A 4,671-nucleotide genomic window follows, 5' to 3' on the forward strand; every position below is an offset into this window, starting at 1 on the left:
TTTTTTTTTTTTTTTTTTTTTTTTTTTTTTTTTTTTTTTTTTTTTAAAGTAACCATGTTGGAAGTGGATCACTTTAAATACTCACGTTAAATAAGAGGTGGTTGGTGTTTAGCCTCTCTGTTGCATTAGTATATTCTATTTCATTAATATTATTTACTTCAACCTACTTTTTTTGTATTGTTATTCTTTGTTTTCTAACTTCCTAAATTGGACACAGCCTATAATTATCATCCTTTTTACTTTTCTCTTCTTTTGAATATTTATTACAATCTGTACCTGGAGTAGGCAAGCAGTATACTAATACATTAGTATACTAATACTAATTAGTATTAGTATACTAATACATTAGTATACTAATACATAAAAGTATACTAATACATTTAATATCTAAATTTCTCGTGTTCTATTTATGTTGTTTATTGTGTTTGCTGCTGCAATTATTGTGGCTTATTTCCTTATGTTAAATTTGGGATTATCTGTAAAAATTCTTCAAGGTGTGAATGGAAGTTACAATCCTCTAGAGAATATTCTTGATGATTTCTTCAAACACTCTGACACTCCAAGCCCAGAATCATTTCAATACTAACTCCTCAACCTGAATTTCCCCGAACAAGTTGGCAGTATAAATCATGCTATTAACGAAATATTAAGAGGTGAACAGCAACATACAAAAAGATCTTACATTATGACCTAGTTGGTTTACTCCAAAAATGTAAGGATGATTTAACATATTTTTTTAAAAAATCAATGTATTCTACCATGCTATCAAAATAAAGAAAAACATTTTTATCATATTAGTAGACAGAAGAGACATTTGATAAAAATCAACATAAAATCATCATCATCAAAACTCTTAGCAAACTAATAATTAAAAGGAATTTATTTCTTCAGATTAAGAGTGTGTGTGTGTTAAAAAGAAATTTAGAGCAAACATAGTAAAAGGTGAAATGTTGAGTTTTTGAAACTGGATTCTCACAATAATTGACTCTATTCAACATCACACTAGATATTCTAACAAATACAATAAGGTAGGAAAGAGAATGAATGGTTAAAGACTGCAGGAAAAAATTAACCATAATCGTTCACAGAATTTTGTGATTCTATTCACAGAAAATTCAAATGAATTGATAGGCAAACTATCAGCATTAATAAATGAGTTTAGAAAAGTGACAGAAAACAAGGAAATTATACAAAAATAAACTGTAATTTTATGTACTAGCAACAAAGATTTAGAAAGTGAAAAATTAAAATATACTATTTAAAATATTGAAAATGTAAAACATCTAGAAACATCTAAATAAGAGGTAACACCTATACACAAAAATATATAAATTATTGAGGCAGAATAAAGATTTAAACAAACGAAAGGATGAACTATATTCATGGACTTGAACATTCAATATTTTAAAGATGTCAATTCTTCTTGAATTTAGATTTGCATTAAATTTAATTAAAAATTACTCTCCACTCCCCCCTGAACAACAACAACAACAAAAACAGTTAAACTGAAGATGTTAGCAGTAGAAATGGAGTTTGTGACTCTCTCTACATTGCCTGTATTAGTTTGCTAGGGCTCATAAACATGATGGCTTAAATAGCAGAAATTTATTGTCTCACAGTTCTGGAGGCTAGAAGTCCAAAATCGAGGTGTTGGCAGGCTTGGTTCCTTTGAGATCTGTAAGGATCTCTTCCATGTCTTCTAGCTTCTCGTGGTTTGCTAACAATCTTTGGTGTTCCTTGACTTGTGGCAACATAACTCCAATCTTCACATAGCATTCTGTCTGTGAGCATGTCTGTCTCCAAATTTCTCCTTTTTGTAAGGCACCAGTTATACTGGATTAGGGGCCCACCCTACTTCAGAGTGACTTCAGCTTAACCAATTATATCTGCAATGAAGCTAGTTACAAATAAAGTCACATTCTGAGGCCCTGGAGATTAGGATGTCAACGTATGAATCTTGAGAGGATGCAGTTCAACTCATAACAATCCTCTTTTTAAAAGCTAGAGATATAAAGTGAAAAAAAGGCCCTAGATGAGACTGCTGCTTCAGTTTAGGATAGAAAAGGCTTTGTCTCCCATGGTAAAAAGAAGAAAAAATAGACAAACTAAAAACCATATTTTTCTATGAAGTTAGATAGGACTGGCAGGTGCAAATTAGTCTTAAAGAATTGAATTCCAAGAGAAATGAGTTCTTCGTAGGTGAGTAGCTTACATACTGAGAGCAGCCATCTGATCTGGGTATAGGCAGGCTTGCCCTAGACAGATTTTTCAGGATCAAGGGGAAATAAATTGATATTTGATAACAGATTGGATTCTGGAAGAGCCCCAACCTTAAAGGCAGATTGCTCATCTCAACATTCTCTCTTTGCTTGTCCTCCTGAGTTTTCCTTAGAAACAGCAATAAAGACAGACTGGCGTTTTAATCATTTCCTATTCACCCTGTCGATGGGGGAGAGTTTTCCACCCTAGTGGGGATTGCTGAACACTTGACACTTGACACCGGATAGATGAGATGGACAGTAGTTTATTAGTCATATGTACTCATAGTCTAGGGGAGGAAGACACTGAATGCTACGCAGGGCCAGATAGGTGCACACTCAGGAACAGAGTGAACCGCCAGAGGCTGTGGGAGGTAGGCTTTATAGCATCAAGAGGGTGGGGTGATCTTTGCTTCTTGAAGGAGTATGTGATTTGCTTTGTTCGAATAATTCTGTGAGCTGGCCGGGAACTGAAACCAATTACTCAGGGATAAGCAGGAACTGTGCCTGTTCCCCCTAGAGAGTTGTTTGTTAGGGAACCTTATCTGCAGCTAAGAAAGCAGAGCGGGGAGGGGAACTGGTGGCTAGGCCAGTCTAGCACCTCTCAATTTCACCAGGGGTCAAGACAGCGCATAATATTGGGCCTTAGATTTAGTTCTCATACTACACCTTCAAAGAGTTGAAAGAAAAAAACTGCTAACCTAGAACTCTATATCCAGTGAAATTGCTTTCAAATAAATGAAAGCTGAGATAATTTGTAGGCAGTAGATCCATACTACAATAAATGCTGAGGAAAGTTCTTCAGACTAGAGGGAAATGATAGTAGATGGAAAATTCAGACCTATAGGAAGAAATGATGGGTGCCAGAAATGGTAAATGTACGTAAATATAAAATGCATTTTTCCCTTTTTAAAAATTTTAAAAAGATAATTAACTGTTTAAGGCAACAATAACAACAGTGTATTGGAGAGTTACAAACCACGTGGAAAGAAAAAATAATAAACAAAAGCACAAAGGATGGAAAAAGGAAGTGGTGTAGTATTCACTGAAGGTGGATTTGGTATGTTTAGGATGCTTATTGTAATCCATAAAATAGCCATTAAAACTATAAAATAAGAGGTATAGCTAAAAATCCAATAGAGGAGATAAAACAAAATACTCAAAATGCTCTATCTCAAAGGATGCAGAAAAAGAACCCTGATGGGACAAATAACAAACAAAAAGCACAATGGTAGATTTAAACTCAATCATATCAATAATTATGTTAAGTACAAATGAACTACAGACTCTAAGTAAAAGATGGAAAGTGTCAGAATGGATCTAAAAGCATGACTCAATCATATGCTGTTTCCAAAGGATTAACTTATACTTCAATACATGGAAAATTTTAAAGTAAAAAAACGGAAAAAGATATATCATGTAAACGCGATGAACAAGAAAACTGGTGTGGCTGTATTAATGTTAGTCAAAGTAGACATTGGGACAAGAAGGAATGCAAGAGCACATAATTCTAAGTGCATGAAACAAAAATGACCAGAACCGAGGAACAGACAAATCCGCACATAACGGAGATTTTATAAGCTTCTCTTAGGAATTGATAGAACAAGTAGCAGAGTTCAGTAAGAATACAGAAGATTTGAACGTATTGACCAACTTAAACTGATATTTCTAGAACATTTCACTCAACAATTACAGAATCCATGTTTTAAACTGCATGTGGAAAATACAAACAAGTCTTAGTAACTTTCAAAGGAGTTCAGAGTATTGAAATTATATACAGTAGTTCCTCTGATCACAATGGAATTAAGTTAGAAATTAATAATAGCAGCCTCTGTTAGCAGAATGGTGGATGGCAGGATATGAACTATAGATCAGATTCCCAGCTGTTGGGTGTGTGTTATGTCAGTGGTCTTCAAATTCAACCTGGGTTTTTAAAGGATTCGACATTCATTCTCAACATCCACATATACTTTATGTTAACACTGACCTGTAGGAAATTTCATCTACAATTCTTCTTGCCACTTGGAAGATAAATAGCCTTTTCCTCACTTAAAAAGAAAGCCATACTTCTCATCCATTCAGAATCTTACTCTAATGCTTTACTCCAAAGTATAAAAATTTCTAGTACTATTTAAGTGACAATTCAAAATACTCATGTCAATTAATGTTTCTTTATTAAGGGCACATGCTTCACACATCTATTTCATTGAGTTATATTTATGATATACTTTTATGTTTATCATTCATCAATATGTATAATATACTTAAATTGCTTTGCCCAATTGTATACTATTAATATCTGTACTAACTCAACAAAATAATTTAGAGTTGAAACATTTTTAGATATGAGAAATTCAATAAAAAGTTGAATATCTATACAATTTTGCAAAAAGTATAATAGCCTGATGAATTA

The sequence above is a fragment of the Pteropus medius genome, unplaced genomic scaffold (genome assembly GCF_902729225.1).
Source record: "Pteropus medius unplaced genomic scaffold, Ma_sr-lr_union100, whole genome shotgun sequence".
NCBI classification, from domain to species: domain Eukaryota; kingdom Metazoa; phylum Chordata; class Mammalia; order Chiroptera; family Pteropodidae; genus Pteropus; species Pteropus medius.